We start from the raw sequence: 19,930 nt of genomic DNA on the forward strand, positions 1-19,930 counted from the left end.
CTGTAACAGTGACTCACTACCTGGCACTGTAACAGTGACTCACTATCTGGCACTGTAACAGTGACTCACTATCTGGCACTGTAACAGTGACTCACTGCCTGGTACTGTAACAGTGTTTCACTACCTGGCACTGTAATAGTGACTCACTACCTGGCACTATAACAGTGACCCACTGCCTGGTACTGTAACAGTGACTCACTACCTGGCACTGTAACAGTGACTCACTACCTGGCACTGTAACAGTGACTCACTACCTGGCACTGTAACAGTGACTCACTACCTGGCACTGTAACAGTGACTCACTGCCTGGCACTGTAACAGTGACTCACTACCTGGCACTGTAACAGTGACTCACTACCTGGCACTGTAACAGTGACTCACTACCTGGCACTATAACAGTGACCCATTACCTGGTACTGTAACAGTGACTCACTGTCTGGCACTGTAACAGTGACTCACTGCCTGGCACTGTAACAGTGACTCACTGCCTGGCACTGTAACAGTGACTCACTGCCTGGCACTGTAACAGTGACTCACTGCCTGGCACTGTAACAGTGACTCACTGCCTGGCACTGTAACAATGACTCACTGCCTGGCACTGTAACAATGACTCACTGCCTGGCACTGTAACAGTGACTCACTGCCTGGCACTGTAACAGTGACTCACTGCCTGGCACTGTAACAGTGACTCAGAGAAAAAATCAACAGTGAGTCAGCTACACGATAACCATTTCTATGTCAACAGTAATTTTTGTGTCTCACCCGTTAAACAGTAGATCCAACGGGAACAACTAAAACAACAATAATGCAAATAACAGGTTTTAATGGTTTATCTAAAAATGAGTAAAAAACAACGGGGATTAAACAGTAACACAACAGATAAAGTTGGACGTGAAGGTTCTCATAAACAACGGTAAAAACAACGGAATGGGGTGTGCCTAAACAGTATCACAACAGCTAAGCTTAGATATGAAGGTTCACTTGGGGTTCACTTGGGGTTCACTTGGGGTTCACTTGGGGTTCACTTGGGGTTCACTTGGGGTTCACTTGGGGTTCACTTGGGGTTCACTTTCCTTGATGATATTTCAAATGGAGAGGTTTCTTCTTTCTGAAGGAGCCCCAGGAACCCCAGATGGGCCAGGAACCTCATGTTGGCCAGGAACCCCAGCCTGGCCAGGAACCCAAGGTGAGCCAGGAACCCCAGCCTGGCCAGGAACCCAAGGTGAGCCAGGAACCCCAGCCTGGCCAGGAACCCAAGGTGAGCTAGGAACCCCAGCCTGGCCAGGAACCCAAGGTGAGCCAGGAACCCCAGCCTGGCCAGGAACCCAAGGTGAGCCAGGAACCCCAGCTGGGCCAGGAACCCAGCTGGGTCAAGAACCCGAACTGGGCCAGCAACCCCAGCTGGGTCAGGAACCTAGCTGGGCCAACAACCCAAGCTGGGCCAGGAACCCCAGCTGCGCTAGGAATCCCAGTTGGGCCATGAACTTCTTTTGGGTCATTAACCCTTTATGGGCCAGGCACCCCAGGGGGGCCAGGTACCCCAGGTGGGCAAAGAGCCCCAGGTGGGCCAGACACTCCAGTTTGGCCAGGTTCCTGTTGTTGGTAGTGTAATAGGTTTGATCACGATAGGAACTACAACGGATTTGCCGTCTCGTTGGCTGTTCTCTTGCGGTATCCTGTCTCTTTGGAAGGCGTCTTGTGGTGTCTCGCCGCCCTGGGAGGCCTCTTGTGGTATCTCGCCGCCCTGGGAGGCCTCTTGTGGTATCTCGCCGCCCTGGGAGGCCTCTTGTGGTATCTCGCCGCCCTGGGAGGCCTCTTGTGGTATCTCGCCGCCCTGGGAGGCCTCTTGTGACAGCGGTGACGCTGTGGCTGCTAGGACTAGAGCCAGTACCAGCAGCTGCAAGAGGGGGGTGGTGGTGGTGGCTTTCATGATGCTGGTAGAGCTGGTAGTGCTAGTAGTGCTGGTAGTGCTGGTGGCTGATGTTATCTGGGAAGGAATATAGAGAAATGCTTGTTAGTTATCTTGGGGTTTAATTCATGTCTGCTTGCTTACATCTCTGCTCTGCTGCTTCTGCTGCTGCTGCTGCTGCTCTCTCTCTCTCTCTCTCTCTCTCTCTCTCTCTCTCTCTCTCTCTCTCTCTCTCTCTCTCTCTCTCTAAGACGCACTGGTAACATCAGTGACTTTCCATTGATTTGCATCAAAAACCCACTTATAAGGAAGCCTATCCAGTACACTGGGTACTGGGAGAGACACACAGACGCACACTAGATACCTCTAAGGAGGTGGGACCGGACGACATCTCTCTATGAGTCCTTAGAGAGGGAGCAGAGGAGCTGTGTGTACCACTAACAACAATCATTAATACGTCTATCGAAACAGGGCAACTACCTGAGGTATGGAAGACAGCAAATGTAGTCTCAATTATTAAGAAAGGAGACAGATACAGAGCATTAAACTACGTACCATTGTCTGTGACGTGTTCAGTATGCAAAGTCATGGAGAATATTATCAGGAGAAGAGTGGTGAAGCACCTAGAAAGGAATGAGCTTATCAACGACAACCAGTATGGTTTCAGGGAAGGAAAATCCTGCGTCACAAACCTACTGGAGTTTTACGACAAGGGGACAGCATAGGACAAGAGAAAGAAGGGTGGTGGATAGATGTCATTTTCTTGGACTGTTTATCTGGAGTTTATCTGGAGAGAGTTCCGGGGGTCAACGCCCCCGCGGCCCGGTCTGTGACCAGGCCTCCATAGGTCAGTGTCCCAGGATGCGACCCACACCAGTCGACTAACACCCAGGTACCCATTTTACTGATGGGGAACATAGACAACAGGTGGAAAGAAACACGTCCAATGTTTCTACTCTGGCTGGGAATCGAACCCAGGCCCTCACCGTGTGAAGCGAGAGCGTTAACCACCAGGCCACCAGAGCCCTGTAAGAAGGTTTTCGGCACAGTTTCACACAAGGCATTAGTGCAAAAGCTGGAGGACCAGACAGGTATAACAGGGAAGGCACTAAAATGGATCAGAGAATACTTGACAGGAAGGAAAGAACGAGTCAAGGTACGTGACGAGGTGTCATAGTGGGCGTCTGTGACGAGCGGAGTTCCACAGGGGTCAGTCCTAGAACCAGTGCTCTCCCTGCTCATGGGGCAGGGAGTGGACCTAATAGCGACCAGTGGAGAGGCGGGGCCAGGAGCTATGAATCGACCCCTGCAACCACAATTAGGTGAGTACGCACACAGTGTAAGGCAGCAAACACACACACAGTGTAAGGCAGCACACACACACTTATATACACGGTATAAAACAAGAGACACACAGTATACCTGGTGGAGCAGAAGAGACACACACGGTGTGAGGCAGCAGACAGTATACCTGGTGGAGCAGAGAAGACACACACGGTGTGAGGCAGCAGACAGTATATCTGGTGGAGCAGAGAAGACACACACGGTGTGAGGCAGCAGACAGTATATCTGGTGGAGCAGAGAAGACACACACGGTGTGAGGCAGCAGACAGTATACCTGGTGGAGCAGACAGCTGCCCCGCTTTATATCTCATCTAACGGAGAGGGTACTGGATATCCCTCACTCCCCATAGCACTGGGGTATCCCTCTAACTCCTCCGAAACACTCACTCACAATCCCTGCTAACTCAGTAACTTCCCTCTAACTCACTAACTACCAACAACATCGCTTTTGACACGTTTATAACAATTACAAAGTTATTTTTCCCAGGTCTGGTGATTTATTGTTGGTGCCTTCGGATATTTGATGATGCTAAGAGGAAGTCGAAGCCAGGTGAAGCCTTCAGACGAAGTTCCTCATTTAAATGTAATCCTCATTCCTGTCATCAAGACATACCAAGTCTATGTACTATGTATTCATGTATGTGTCTATGATGCATGTATAATGTATATATTTATGATGTATACAACATCTGGGTATCTTTAATATAGACATTTCACCATCCAGTGGCATAAGATGGGGTAATCTGTCCCCCTGCCGAGGCTGAGAGACAGAATTCGTACTGACAGATTATTATCATTATTATAACCAAGGGGAAAGCGCTAAACCCGAAGGATTATACAGCGCCTAGGGGGGGGGATGTGGAAGGCATTCAGGCTTAATTCGGGGAACTGGAGCACAGATCCAATTCCCTAAATCAAGAGCCCCTCACCAACATCAAGGAACCTTCCTTGAGGGGCGTACTGACAGAGCCAATGGATGGCGAAGTTACATGTCTAAAATTTATATTCTCGTATTGTCTACCATTCATGTATATGTATGATGTATGTGTGTATAATGTATGCATGATATATGTATAAGGTATACCTTCCAGACCTAGAAAGTTCTTCACAGAACATTGTTAAGTCAGAACACTCGTAAATTTAACTTGTAAAATAACATCACGTTCAGAGGAATCATACATGAACCCAGTAAGACACGTTCAGAGGAATCATACATGAACCCAACAAGACACGTTCAGAGGAATCATACATGAACCCAACAAGACACGTTCAGAGGAATCATACATGAACCCAACAAGACACGTTCAGAGGAATCATACATGAACCCAGCAAGACACGTTCAGAGGAATCATACATGAACCCAGCAAGACACGTTCAGAGGAATCATACATGAACCCAGCAAGACACGTTCAGAGGAATCATACATGAACCCAGCAAGACACGTTCAGAGGAATCATATATGAACCCAGCAAGACACGTTCAGAGGAATCATACATGAACCCAGCAAGACACGTTCAGAGGAATCATACATGAACCCAGCAAGACACGTTCAGAGGAATCATACATGAACCCAGCAAGATACGTTCAGAGGAATCATACATGAACCCAGCAAGACACGTTCAGAGGAATCATACATGAACCCAGCAAGACACGTTCAATGGAATCATACATGAACCCAGCAAGACACGTTCAGAGGAATCATGCATGAACCCAGCAAGACACGTTCAGAGGAATCATACATGAACCCAGCAAGACACGTTCAGAGGAATCATACATGAACCCAGCAAGACACGTTCAGAGGAATCATACATGAACTCTGCAAGACACGTTCAGAGGAATCATACATGAACCCAGCAAGACACGTTCAGAGGAACGTTCAGAGGAATCATACATGAACCCAGCAAGATACGTTCAGAGGAATCATACATGAACCCAGCAAGACACGTTCAATGGAATCATACATGAACCCTGCAAGATACGTTCAGAGGAATCATACATGAACCCAGCAAGACACGTTCAATGGAATCATACATGAACCCAGCAAGATACGTTCAGAGGAATCATACATGAACCCAGCAAGACACGTTCAGAGGAACGTTCAGAGGAATCATACATGAACCCAGCAAGACACGTTCAATGGAATCATACATGAACCCAGCAAGACACGTTCAGATGAATCATACATGAACCCAGCAAGACACGTTCAATGGAATCATACATGAACCCAGCAAGATACGTTCAGAGGAATCATACATGAACCCAGCAAGACACGTTCAGAGGAATCATACATGAACCCAGCAAGACACGTTCAGAGGAATCATACATGAACCCAGCAAGACACGTTCAATGGAATCATACATGAACCCAGCAAGACACGTTCAATGGAATCATACATGAACCCTGCAAGACACGTTCAATGGAATCATACATGAACCCAGCAAGACACGTTCAGAGGAATCATACATGAACCCAGCAAGACACGTTCAATGGAATCATACATGAACCCAGCAAGACACGTTCAATGGAATCATATATGAACCCAGCAAGACACGTTCAATGGAATCATACATGAACCCAGCAAGACACGTTCAGAGGAATCATACATGAACCCAGCAAGACACGTTCAATGGAATCATACATGAACCCAGCAAGACACGTTCAATGGAATCATACATGAACCCAGCAAGACACGTTCAGAGGAATCATACATGAACCCAGCAAGACACGTTCAATGGAATCATACATGAACCCAGCAAGACACGTTCAGAGGAATCATACATGAACCCAGCAAGACACGTTCAATGGAATCATACATGAACCCAGCAAGACACGTTCAATGGAATCATACATGAACCCTGCAAGATACGTTCAGAGGAATCATACATGAACCCAGCAAGACACGTTCAAAGACGTATTGCTTAGCTACGTCAACAAGACGTCTGGTAGACGTATTTCTTAGCTACGTCAACAAAACGTCTGGTAGACGTATTGCTTAGCTACGTCAACAAAACGTCTGGTAGACGTAGTGCTTAGCTACGTCAACAAGGCGTCTGGTAGACGTATTGCTTAGCTACGTCAACAAGACGGCTGGTAGACGTATTGCTTAGCTACGTCAACAAGACGTCTGGTAGACGTAGTGCTTAGCTACGTCAACAAGACGTCTGGTAGACATATTGCTTAGCTACGTCAACAAGACGGCTGGTAGACGTATTGCTTAGCTACGTCAACAATACGTCTGGTAGACGTATTGCTTAGCTACGTCAACAAGACGTCTGGTAGACGTATTGCTTAGCTACGTCAACAAGACGTCTGGTAGACGTATTGCTTAGCTACGTCAACAAGACGTCTGGTAGACGTATTGCTTAGCTACGTCAACAAGACGTCTGGTAGACGTATTGCTTAGCTACGTCAACAAGATGTCTGGTAGACGTATTGCTTAGCTACGTCAACAAGACGTCTGGTAGACGTATTGCTTAGCTACGTCAACAAGACGTCTGGTAGACGTATTGCTTAGCTACGTCAACAAGACGTCTGGTAGACGTATTGCTTAGCTACGTCAACAAGACGCCTGGTAGACGTATTGCTTAGCTACGTCAACAAGACGTCTGGTAGACATATTGCTTAGCTACGTCAACAAGACGCCTGGTAGACGTATTGCTTAGCTACGTCAACAAGACGCCTGGTAGACGTATTGCTTAGCTATGTCAACAAGACGCCTGGTAGACGTATTGGTGACGTCTGGTAGACGTATTGCTTAGCTATGCCAACAAGACGTCTGGTAGACGTATTGCTTAGCTATGCCAACAAGACGTCTGGTAGACGTATTGCTTAGTTACGTCAACAAGACGTCTGGTAGACGTATTGCTTAGCTACGTCAACAAGACGTCTGATAGACGTATTGCATAGCTACGTCAACAAGATGTCTGGTAGACGTATTACTTAGCTACGTCAACAAGACATCTGGTAGACGTATTGCTTAGTTACGTCAACAATACGTCTGGTAGACGTATTGGTGACGTCTGGTAGACGTATTGCTTGCGCTACGTCAACAAGACGTCTGGTAGACGTATTGCTTAGCTACGTCAACAAGACGTCTGGTAGACGTATTGCATAGCTACGTCAACAAAACGTCTGGTAGACGTAGTGCTTAGCTACGTCAACAAGGCGTCTGGTAGACGTATTGCTTAGCTACGTCAACAAGACGGCTGGTAGACGTATTGCTTAGCTACGTCAACAAGACGTCTGGTAGACGTAGTGCTTAGCTACGTCAACAAGACGTCTGGTAGACATATTGCTTAGCTACGTCAACAAGACGGCTGGTAGACGTATTGCTTAGCTACGTCAACAATACGTCTGGTAGACGTATTGCTTAGCTACGTCAACAAGACGTCTGGTAGACGTATTGCTTAGCTACGTCAACAAGACGTCTGGTAGACGTATTGCTTAGCTACGTCAACAAGACGTCTGGTAGACGTATTGCTTAGCTACGTCAACAAGACGTCTGGTAGACGTATTGCTTAGCTACGTCAACAAGATGTCTGGTAGACGTATTGCTTAGCTACGTCAACAAGACGTCTGGTAGACGTATTGCTTAGCTACGTCAACAAGACGTCTGGTAGACGTATTGCTTAGCTACGTCAACAAGACGTCTGGTAGACGTATTGCTTAGCTACGTCAACAAGACGCCTGGTAGACGTATTGCTTAGCTACGTCAACAAGACGTCTGGTAGACATATTGCTTAGCTACGTCAACAAGACGCCTGGTAGACGTATTGCTTAGCTACGTCAACAAGACGCCTGGTAGACGTATTGCTTAGCTATGTCAACAAGACGCCTGGTAGACGTATTGGTGACGTCTGGTAGACGTATTGCTTAGCTATGCCAACAAGACGTCTGGTAGACGTATTGCTTAGCTATGCCAACAAGACGTCTGGTAGACGTATTGCTTAGTTACGTCAACAAGACGTCTGGTAGACGTATTGCTTAGCTACGTCAACAAGACGTCTGATAGACGTATTGCATAGCTACGTCAACAAGATGTCTGGTAGACGTATTACTTAGCTACGTCAACAAGACATCTGGTAGACGTATTGCTTAGTTACGTCAACAATACGTCTGGTAGACGTATTGGTGACGTCTGGTAGACGTAGTGCTTAGCTACGTCAACAAGACGTCTGGTAGACGTATTGCTTAGCTACGTCAACGAGACGTCTGGTAGACGTATTGCATAGCTACGTCAACAAGACATCTGGTAGACGTATTACTTAGCTACGTCAATAAGACGTCTGGTAGACGTATTACTTAGCTACGTCAACAAGACGTCTGGTAGACGTATTGCTTAGCTACGTCAACAAGACGTCTGGTAGACGTATTGCTTAGCTACGTCAACAAGACGTCTGGTAGACGTATTACTTAGGTACGCCAACAAGACGTCTGGTAGACGTATTGCTTAGCTACGTCAACAAGACGTCTGGTAGACGTAGTGCTTAGCTACGTCAACAAGACGTCTGGTAGACGTAGTGCTTAGCTACGCCAACAAGACGTCTGGTAGACGTATTGCTTATTTACATCAACAAGACGTCTGCCAGTGACTCATTGGATGGCACTGTAACAGTGACTCACTACCTGGCATTGTAACAATGACTCAGCAGTGACTCGCTGCCTGGCACTGCAACAGTTATTCACTCACTGCCTGGCACTGTAACAGTGACTCAACAGTGACTCACTGCCTGACACTGTAACAGTGACTCAACAATAACTCACTGCCTGGCACTGTAACAGTGATTCACTGCCTGACACTGTAACAGTGACTCAACAGTAACTCACTGCCTGGCACTGTAACAGTGACTCAACAGTGACTCACTGCCTGACACTGTAACAGTGACTCAACAGTGACTTACTGCCTGGCACTGTAACAGTGACTCAACAGTGACTCACTGCCTGACACTGTAACAGTGACTCAACAGTAACTCAGAGACAAAACCAACAGTAAGTCAGCTACACGATAACCATTTCTATGTTAACAGTAATTTCTGTGTCTTACCCGTTAAACAGTAGATCCAACGGGAACAACTAAAACAACAACAACGTACGAAACATGTTTTAATGAATCATCTAAAAACAGTAAAAACAACGGAGACTAAACAGTAACACAACAGATAACGAAATACATTAAGGTTCTCATAAATAACGGTACAAACAACGGGATGGGGGTGTCTCTAAACGGTACCACACAGATAAAGTTTACTTTCCTATTTTAGGCCATTTAGGAAGTTTTTTCTTCTTAAAGGGATCCAGGCCTGGCAAGGCAGCCCAGGCAGCCCATGAAGCTAAGCCGGCCCAGGCATCCCAGCCGGCCCAGGCATCCCAGGCCAGCCAGGGAAGTAGCAAGTCGGGTTTCTTAATAACGATTGGAAGCACAATGGATTTGCCGTCCCGTTGGGAGTCTTTTTGTGGTATCCGGTCGAGTTGGGAGGCCTCTTGTGGTATCCCGTCGAGTTGGAAGGCCTCTTGTGGTATCCCGTCGAGTTGGGAGGCCTCTTGTGGTATCCCGTCGAGTTGGGAGGCCTCTTGTGGTATCCCGTCGAGTTGGGAGGCCTCTTGTGGTATCCCGTCGAGTTGGGAGGCCTCTTGTGGTATCCCGTCGAGTTGGGAGGCCTCTTGTGGTATCCCGTCGAGTTGGGAGGCCTCTTGTGGTATCCCGTCGAGTTGGGAGGCCTCTTGTGGTATCCTGTCGAGTTGGGAGGCCTCTTGCGGTATCCCGTCGAGTTGGGAGGCATCTTGTGGTACTGGTGACGCTGTGGCTGTTAGGACTAGAGCCAGCAGCAGCAGCAGAAGTGGGGTGGTGGTGGTGGTGGTGGCTTCCATGGTGCTGGTAGTGCTGGTAGTTGTGGTAGTGCTGATGGCTGGTGTTATCTAAGAAAGAATACAGAGACATGCTTGTTAGTGATCTAAGGGTTTAATTCCTACCTACTTGCCTATATCTCTATTCTGCTACTGCTGCTACCACTGCTGCTGCTCTCTCTCTCTCTCTCTCTCTCTCTCTCTCTCTCTCTCTCTCTCTCTCTAAGATGGACTTTCCACTAATGTGCATCAACACTCCACTTATAAGGCAGCCTTCCCAGTACACTGGGTACTGGGGGAGATTCCCAAGTACCCAGTATACTGGCAGTGAAGGCAGGATCCATACATAGCTTTAAGAAGAGGCATGATAAAGCTCTTGGAGGAGGGAGAGAGTGGACCTAGTAGCGACCAGCGGAGAGGCGGGGCCAGGAGCTATGATGTGACCCCTGCAACAACAATTAGGGGAGTACACACGCACACATACTGTTTGAGACAGCAGACATATACATATACACACGCAGTGTAAGGCAGCAGACCCACACACACACTGTGTAAGACAGCAGAGAGGAACTTCCTGCAGGAGGTTCAGTGGGAAAGAGAATTAGTAAGAAAGTCAGTCAACGAAATGATGGACTACACGACAACAAAATGAAAGGAGGCAGAAGAGAGGTTTGTCCCCAAGAGGGACAGAAATAATGGGAAGACTGGAACGAGTCCTTGGTTCATCTAAAGGTGTAGGGACGCGAAAACAAACTGCGTTAGAGAATGGAAAAATTGCAGAAGACAAAGGACCCAGCAAAATAAAGAGGTTAGTCGGAGAGGCATAAACGAGTATGCAGAGATAAGGAGGGAGGCCCAGTGACAGTACGAAAACGAGACAGCATCGAAAGTCATGTTTGATCCGAAGCTGTTGTATAGCCGCATCAGGAGGAAAACAGCAGTCAAGGACCAGGTAATCAGGTTAAGAAAGGAAGTTGGGGAGCTCACAAGAAATGACCAAGAAGTATGTGAGAAGTTTAACATAAGAACATAAGAACATAAGAATGGAGGAACACTGCAGAAGGCCTACTGGCCCATGCAAGGCAGGTCCTTATCAAAACGACCTCTAAACATGAGATTTAAATAAGCATTTACATTAGAGACAGGAAGGACTCTGGGAAGTCAGAATAGGAGGGTACACCAAGAAGGGATATACCAACAAGTGCTGGGTGAGATACACCTGGAGGTTACCTGGAGGTTATTCCGGGGATCAACGCCCCCGTGGCCCGGTCCATGACCAGGCCTCCCGATGGATCAGGGCCTGATCAACTAGGCTGTTACTGCTGGCCGCACGCAGTCCAACGTACGAGCCACAGCCCGGCTGATCCGGCACTGACTTTAGGTATCTGTCCAGCTCTCTCTTGAAGGCAGCCAGGGGCTTATTGGCAATTCCCCTAATGCTTGATGGGAGGCTGTTGAACAGTTTTGGGCCCCGGACACTTATGGTGTTTTCTCTTAGTGTACCAATGGCGCCCCTACTTTTTATTGGGGGCATTTTGCATCGCCTGCCCAGTCTTTTACTTTCGTAGGGAGTGATTTCTGTGTGCAGATTTGGGACCATTCCTTCCAAGATTTTCCAAGTGTAGATTATGATATATCTCTCCCTCCTGCGTTCCAACGAGTACAAGTCAAGTGCTTCCAAGCATTCCCAGTAGTTAAGGTGCTTGACAGAACTTATACGTGCAGTAAAGGATCTCTGTACACTCTCTAGATCTGCGATTTCACCTGCTTTGAATGGAGATGTTAATGTACAGCAGTAGTCCAGCCTAGAGAGAACAAGTGATTTGAAAAGGATCATCATTGGCTTGGCATCTCTCGTTTTGAAAGTTCTCATTATCCATCCTATCATTTTCTCTGCACGTGCGATCGTGGCACTGTTGTGATCAGGAAGTTGATCCTTTCAAGGCACTGGTTTGGATCCATGTCGTTTAAGACATCTTCCCAACATGTTTCGTTTAGGACATGGTTTACCTGGTCCCAGTTGATGTACTTGTTGTTGAAGTTGTATTTTGTGAAAACACCTTCACAGGTACATGCATTCTGTTGTTCAGGACCCCTATGCATGTACGTCTGGACTTCGATTAGGTTGTGATTGGTATTAGTTGTTTTTGATATTCTTATGTCTCTTATCAGGTCCTCATTATTTGTGAAGATAAGGTCAAGTGTGTTTTCTAGTCTTGTTGGCTCCACTATCTGCTGACTTAAGGTGTGTTTTTCGCAGAGACTTAGTAGCTCATGTGTGTGTGACCTTTCATCTGCGCTACCTCCAGGGATTGTTTCAGCTATAACATTATTTGCTACATTCTTCCATTTGTATGCCTTAGGTTGAAATCACCAAGCAGTAAGATGTTTGGGGATGGAGCTGGAAGGTTTTCCAAACAGTAATCAATTTTCAGTAGCTGTTCCTTGAACTGTTGGGAGGTTGCATCTGGTGGCTTGTATACAACCACAATGACTAGGTTTTGGTTCTCGATCTTTATTGATAGAACTTCAACTACCTCATTTGTGGTGTTCAGCAACTCCGTGCAGATAGGGGACTCTTTGACATACAGGCCAACCCCCCCTTGTTGCCGAGGAGAAAGTGAAGAAGCTGCTAAGAAAACTTGATACCTCAAAGACGGTGGGACTGGACAACATCTCTCCGTGGGTCCTTAGAGAGGGAGCAGAAATGCTGTGTGTGCCACTAACATAAATCTTCAACACATCCATTGAAACTGGGCATCTACCTGAGGTATGGAAGTGGCAAATGTAGTCCCAATTTTTAAGAAAGGAGACAGACACGAGGCATTAAACTACAGACTTGTGTCATTGATGTATATTGTATGCAGAGTCATGGATAAGATTATCTGGAGGAGAGTAGTGGGGCACCTAGAAGGGAACAAGCTTATAAACGACAACCAGCACGGTTTCTGGGAAGGGAAATCCTGTGTCACAAACCTACTGGAGTTTTATGACAAATTAACAGAAGTAAGATACAAAAGAGAGGGGTGGGTAGATTGCATCTTCTTGGACTGCAAGAAGGCCTTCGACACAGTTCCTCACAAGAAGTTAGTGGAAAACCTGGAGGATCAAGCACGCGTAAAAGGAAAGGCACTGCAATGGATCAAAGAATACCTTACAGAGAGGCAACATCGAGTCATAGTACGTGGACGAGGCGCCAGAGTGGGCGCCTGTGACTAGCGGGGTTCCACAAGGGTCAGTCTTAGGACCAGTGCTGTTTTTGGTATATGTGAATGACGTGACGGAAGGGATAGAGTCAGACGTGTGCCTGTTTGTAGATGATGTGAAGTTAATGAGGAGAATTAAATCCAATGAGGATCATGCAGGACTACAAAGAGACCTGGATAGGCTGCAAGCCTGGTCCAGCAACTGGCTCCTCGAATTTAACCCCGTCAAATGCAAAGTCATGAAGATCGGGGAAGGGCAAAGAAGTCCACACACAGGGTATAGGGTTGAATATAATGTCGAGCACATCTCATGAGGCGCACATCAACCAGATCACTGCTGCAGCATATGGGAGCCTGGCAAATCTAAGAGTAGTGTTCCGATACCTCAGCAAGGAATCGTTCAAGACTCTGTACACCGTGTACGCCAAGCCCATATTGAGTATGCAACACCAGTATGGAACCCACACCTGTTCAAGCACCGTCAAGAAATCAGAGAAAGTGCAGAGGTTTGCAACAAAACTAGTTCCAGAGCTAAGGGGAATGTCCTACGCTGAAAGGTTAAGGGAAATCGGCCTGAGGACACTGAAGGACAGGAGGGTTAGTTGAAACATGATAACGACATATAAAACACTGCAAGGAATAGACAAGGTGGACAGAGACAGGATGCTCCAGAGATGGGACACAGAAACAAGGGGTCACAATTGGAAGTTGAAGACTCAGATGAGTCAAAGGTATGTCAGAAAGTATTTCGTCAGTCATAGAGTTGTCAGGAAGTGGAATAGTCTGGCAAGTGATGTAGTGGAGGCAGGAACCATATATAACTTTAAGACGAGGTTTGATAAAGCTCATGGAGCAGGGGGAGAGAGGACCCAGAGCGATCAGTGAAGAGGCGGGGCCAGGAGCTATGTCTCGACTCCTGCAACCTCAAATAGGTGAGTACATACACTGTGTAAGGCAGCAGACAGACAGACTCACACACACACACACACACACACACACTAACACTAAAACACACACACACACACACACACTAACACTAAAACACACACACACACACACACACACACACACACACACACACACACACACACACACACAAACACTAAAACACACACACACACACACACACACACACACACACACACACACACACACACACACACACACACACACACACACACACTAAAACACACACACACACACACACACACACACACACACACACACACACACACACACACCAGAAACCAGTATGCACAGATAAGGAGGGAGGCCCGGCGACAATACGAAAATGACATAGCATAAAGAGCTGTAGTACAGCTCAAGCTGTGGTACAGGCACATCAGGAGGAAAAACAACAGTCAAGGACCAGGCAATCAGGCTTAGGACGGGAGGCGGGGAGCTCACAAGAAACGACCAAGAAGTATGTAAGGAGCTTAACATGAGACTTAAAGAACTGTTTACATTGGAGGCAGGAAGGCCTCTGGAAAAGCCGGAATAGTGGGATACACCAACAAGTATTGGACGATATACATACAGCCGAGGAGGAAGTGAAGATGCTGCTAAGTGAGCTAGATACATCAAAGGCGGTGGGACAGGACAACATCTCTCCGTAGGTCCTTAGAGAGGAAACAGAGACACTGTCTGTGCCACATACAACAATCTTTCAACACATCTATTGAAACTGGGCAACTACCTAATGTGTGGAAGGCAGCAAGTGTAGTACCGATTTTTAAGAAAGGAGACAGACACCCAGCATTAAACTACAGACCGGTATGACTGACTTGTATAGTATGCAAAGTCATGGAGAAGATTATCAGAGAACAGTGGTGGATCACCTAGAAAGGAATGAGCTCATTAACAACAATCAGCATATTTTCAGGGAAGGGAAATCCTGTGTCACATACCTACTGGAGTTTCACGACAAGGTGACAGCAGTAAGAGGGAGAGAGAGAGAGGGGTGGATAGACTGCATTTTCTAGGGCTGTAAGAAGGCTTTCAACACAGTTCCACACAAGAGATTAGCGGAATAACAGGGAAGGCACTGCAATGGATCTGAGAATATTTGATGGGAAAGCAGTGGTGCAGGACGAGGTGTCAGAGTGGGCGCCTGTGACGAGCGGGGTTCCACAAGCGTCAGTCCTAGGACCGGTGCTGATTCTGTTGTATGTGAATGACATGGCGGGAGGGATAGACTCAGAAGTGTCCCTGTTTGCAGATGATGTGAAGCTACTGGGAATTCAGTCGGATGAGGATCAGGCTGGACTATAAAGCGATCTGGACGGCTGCAAGCCCGGTGCAACAACTGGCTCCTGGAGTTTAACCCCACCAAGTGCAAAGTCATGAAGATCGGGGAAGGTCAAAGAAGACCGCAGACAGAGTACAGTCTAGGGGGCCAAGACTGCAAACCTTACCCAAGGCAAAGGAATTTAGGGTGAGTATAATACCGAGCACATCTGTTGAGGTGCACATCAACGAAATAACTGCTGCAGCATATGGGCGCCTAGCAAACCTGAGAATACGGTTCCGATATCTCAGTAAGGAATCGTTCAAGACTGTACACCGTCAGGCCCATGTTGGAGTATGCAGCACCAGTATGGAACCACACCTGTTCAAGTACGTCAAGAAATTAGAGAAAATGCAAAGTTTGCAGCAAGACTAGTTAATGGAAATCGACCTGACGACACTGGAGGACAGGAGGGATATGATAACGACATATAAAATACTGAGATGAATTGACAATGGGATAGGGACAGGATGTTCCAGAGATGTGACACAGGAACAAGGGCACACAGCAACAATGGGACACAGCAACAATGGGACACAGCAACAAGGGGACACAGCAACAAGGGGACACAGCAACAAGGGGACACAGCAACAAGGGGACACAGCAACAAGGGGACACAGCAACAAGGGGACACAGCAACAAGGGGACACAGCAACAATGGGACACAGCAACAAGGGGACACAGCAACAAGGGGACACAGCAACAAGGGGACACAGCAACAAGGGGACACAGCAACAAGGGGACACAGCAACAAGGGGACACAGCAACAATGGGACACAGCAACAAGGGGACACAGCAACAAGGGGACACAGCAACAAGGGGACACAGCAACAAGGGGACACAGCAACAAGGGGACACAGCAACAAGGGGACACAGCAACAAGGGGACACAGCAACAAGGTGACACAGCAACAAGGGGACACAGCAACAAGGGGACACAGCAACAAGGGGACACAGCAACAAGGGGACACAGCAACAAGGGGACACAGCAACAAGGGGACACAGCAACAAGGGGACACAGCAACAAGGGGACACAGCAACAAGGGGACACAGCAACAAGGGGACACAGCAACAAGGGGACACAGCAACAAAGCGACACAGCAACAAGGGGACACAGCAACAAGAGGACACAGCAACAAAGGGACACAGCAACAAGGGGACACAGCAACAAGGGGACACAGCAACAAGGGGACACAGCAACAAGGGGACACAGCAACAAGGGGACACAGCAACAAGGGGACACAGCAACAAGGGGACACAGCAACAAGGGGACACAGCAACAAGGGGACACAGCAACAAGGGGACACAGCAACAAGGGGACACAGCAACAAGGGGACACAGCAACAAGGGGACACAGCAACAAGGGGACACAGCAACAAGGGGACACAGCAACAAGGGGACACAGCAACAAGGGGACACAGCAACAAGGGGACACAGCAACAAGGGGACACAGCAACAAGGGGACACAGCAACAAGGGGACACAGCAACAAGGGGACACAGCAACAAAGGGTCACAACTGGAAATTGAAGACTCAGATGAGTCACAGGGAAGTTAGGAAGTATTTCTTCAGCCACAGAGTTGTCAGGAAATGGAATAGTTTAGAGAGTGATGTAGTGGAGTCAGGATCCATACAGTTTAAAGAAGAGGTATGATAAATCTCATGAAGCAGGGAGAGAAAGGACCTAGTAGCGACCAGTGATGAGACGGGGCCAGGAGCTACCACAATTAGGTAAGTACATACACAGTGTAAGGCAGCAGAAACATACACACACACACGCACATTGTAAGACAAGAGGCACACAGTATACCTGGTGGAGCAGAGGAGACACACAGGATGTGAGGCAGCAGACACAGTATACCTGGTGGAGCAGACAGCTGCCCCGCTTTATATCGCACTTGACAGAGAGGGTACTGGGTATCCCTCACTCCCCTTACCACTGTGGTATCCCTCTAACTCCTCAGAAACACTCACTCCACACTCCCTGCTAACTCAGTAACTTCCCTCTAACTCACTAACTACTACGTCGCTTCTGACACGTTTATAACAATTACAAACTTATTTTCCCCAGGTCAGGCTGGTGGCTTATTATTGAAGTGTTCGGATGTTTTATGATGCTAAGAGGAAGTCGAAGCCAGGTCATGCCTTCACACGAAGCTCCTGCTTTAAATATATTTCCTATTCCTGTCATCAAGAGATACCAAGTCTATCTATTTATCTATCTATCTATCTATCTAACAATATATATATATATATATATATATATATATATATATATATATATATATATATATATATATATATATATATATATATATATATATATATATATATATATATAGAGTGAGTGTTAGTGACCTCTGTCACTGAGCTTGGCAGACACATCTCTATTCTCTATTCTAGCCAGGTCAAGAGTGACCACTGAGGTCAGTATCAACTTACAAGTCAGCAGAGCTTACAATCCTCACAAATCTCATGTAATACCAAGTGCTCCAGTTTATACACTCCTGGACTTATATTCATATTACAGCCATTACTGTCTGTTTACAAATGAATCAAGTTTCTAGCATATCGAGTTCAACCGGGCGGGGCGAATGTGGAGAGAAGAATGGTAAAGGAGGCAGAAAATGAATGAAAGAAGATATAAGGACTGTGAATAAAGGAAACGACAGAGAAAAGAATGGAAGATTGCGTAAAAGATTTGCAAGAGTGAAGCAAATGAAGGAAGGAAGGAAGGAAGTAAAGGAGAGACCAGCAAATTTCAACCTCTCTGTTTCCCGTGTTGCAGCTTTCCCGGTCGTGTGAAAACAAGTGAGGTGGGTTAAATATGTCACGTGAATAAACAGAACATTAGACTCTTGCCCAAGGCAAGAGTAAGCTTTGATAGCCCTATTGTAAGCTTTGATAATCCTATTGTAAGCTTCGATAATCCTATTGTAAGCTTTGATAATCCTATTGTAAGCTTCGATAATCCTATTGTAAGCTTTGATAATCCTATTGTAAGCTTTGATAATCCTATTGTAAGCTTCGATAATCCTATTGTAAGCTTTGATAATCCTATTGTAAGCTTCAATAATCCTATTGTAAGCTTTCATAATCCTATTGTAAGCTTTGATAACCCTATTGTAAGCTTTGATAATCCTATTGTAAGCTTTGATAACCCTATTGTAACCTTTGATAATCCTATTGTAAGCTTTGATAATAATATTGTAAGCTTTGATAATCCTATTGTAAGATTTGATAACCCTATTGTAAGCTTTGATAATCTTAATGTAAGCTTTGATAATAATATTGTAAGCTTTGATAATCCTTTTGTAAGCTTTGATAACCCTATTGTAAGCTTTGATAACCCTACTGTAAGCTTTGATAATCCTATTGTAAGCTTTGATAACCCTATTGAAAGCTTTGATAATCCTATTGTAAGCTTTGATAATAATATTGTAAGCTTTGATAATCCTACTGTAAGCTTTGATAACCCTATTGTAAGCTTTGATAATCCTAATGTAAGCTTTGATAATAATATTGTAAGCTTTGATAACCCTATTGTAAGCTTTGATAACCCTATTGTAAGCTTTGATAATCCTATTGTAAGCTTTGATAATCCTATTGTAAGCTTTGATAATCCTATTGTAAGCTTTGATAATCCTAATGTAAGCTTTGATAATAATATTGTAAGCTTTGATAATCCTTTTGTAAGCTTTGATAATCCTATTGTAAGCTTTGATAATCCTATTGTAAGCTTTGATAATCCTATTGTAAGCTTTGATAACCCTATTGTAAGCTTTGATAATCCTATTGTAAGCTTTGATAATCCTATTGTAAGCTTTGATAACCCTATTGTAAGCTTTGATAATCCTATTGTAAGCTTTGATAATCCTATTGTAAGCTTTGATAATCCTATTGTAAGCTTTGATTGTAAATAAGCTTTGATAATCCTATTGTAAGCTTTGATAACCCTATTGTAAGCTTTGATAATCCTATTGTAAGCTTTGATAACCCTATTGTAAGCTTTGATAACCCTATTGTAAGCTTTGATAATCCTATTGTAAGCTTTGATAACCCTATTGTAAGCTTTGATAACCCTATTGTAAGCTTTGATAACTCTATTGTAATCTTTGATAACCCTATTGAAAGCTTTGATAATCCTATTGTAAGCTTTGATAATCCTATTGTAAGCTTTGATAACCTTACTGTAAGCTTTGATAATCCTATTGTAAGCTTTGATAACCCTATTGTAAGCTTTGATAACCCTATTGTAAGCTTTGATAACCCTATTGTAAGCTTTGATAACTCTATTGTAAGCTTTGATAACCCTATTGTAAGCTTTGATAACCCTATTGTAA

The 19,930-nt window shown here is 45.8% G+C and overlaps 1 long non-coding RNA gene across 1 annotated transcript; it reads right to left on the minus strand.

Annotated features, from left to right (window-relative positions):
• Positions 1–805: 805 nt before the first annotated feature.
• LOC128704425 (uncharacterized) lies at positions 806–17,440 on the minus strand. The gene is made up of 3 exons (XR_008409452.2): positions 17,398–17,440; positions 3,332–3,527; positions 806–1,987 (listed from the first exon to the last, which is right to left on the minus strand). It is a non-coding gene; the product is annotated as an uncharacterized lncRNA (long non-coding RNA).
• Between the last annotated feature and the right edge of the window lie 2,490 nt (positions 17,441–19,930).

The sequence above is a fragment of the Cherax quadricarinatus genome, chromosome 84, assembly GCF_038502225.1.
Source record: "Cherax quadricarinatus isolate ZL_2023a chromosome 84, ASM3850222v1, whole genome shotgun sequence".
In the NCBI taxonomy this organism is placed as follows: Eukaryota; Metazoa; Arthropoda; class Malacostraca; order Decapoda; family Parastacidae; genus Cherax; species Cherax quadricarinatus.